Source organism: Varanus komodoensis, unplaced genomic scaffold, assembly GCF_004798865.1.
Source record: "Varanus komodoensis strain SLA01 unplaced genomic scaffold, ASM479886v1 scaffold9122, whole genome shotgun sequence".
Taxonomy (NCBI): Eukaryota; Metazoa; Chordata; class Lepidosauria; order Squamata; family Varanidae; genus Varanus; species Varanus komodoensis.
In genome coordinates, this window is record NW_025336614.1 from 5,512 (window position 1) to 5,946 (window position 435).

The 435-nt window shown below is 54.7% G+C and overlaps 1 long non-coding RNA gene across 1 annotated transcript in view; it reads right to left on the reverse strand.

The window, feature by feature from the left end:
- The window catches only part of LOC123017351, a 6,472-nt gene that overhangs the window by 4,839 nt on the left and 1,198 nt on the right, over window positions 1-435 (reverse strand). The window lies entirely within an intron of this gene.

A 435-nucleotide genomic window follows, 5' to 3' on the forward strand; every position in this document is an offset into this window, starting at 1 on the left:
GCATTGAATTTGCAACTTCGTTGTGAGGGGTCACCCCTGCCCCACGTCTGCCAAAGGCCACCCAAGCTCACAGTGTGAATGTACACAGCTCTGCAGGCTCGGTGCCGGTGCGTGCAGTGTCTCTCAGACACAGGGGCAAAGGCAGGACATCCCTGAGCGTGACGGAACCCGACGCCAAGGGCACGGCTTTCTAATCTCATGAAGCTCGGCCGTTCCAGTGAAGCTCTAGTTACACCAGCTCAGACCACATCCTCACGTCCTACGTGGGCCTTTGTTTTTCTGGGTGGCTCCAAGGTGAGCGAGTTCATAGCCAATTTGAGGCCTCACCAGAAAACCTCACACCATGGTTCAATACTAATTTCTAGAGATACAGTGGCACAGATCGGATGGCCCGACAGAGCAGCTCCCCTTCAGATTTGAGATACGGGCCTGTTT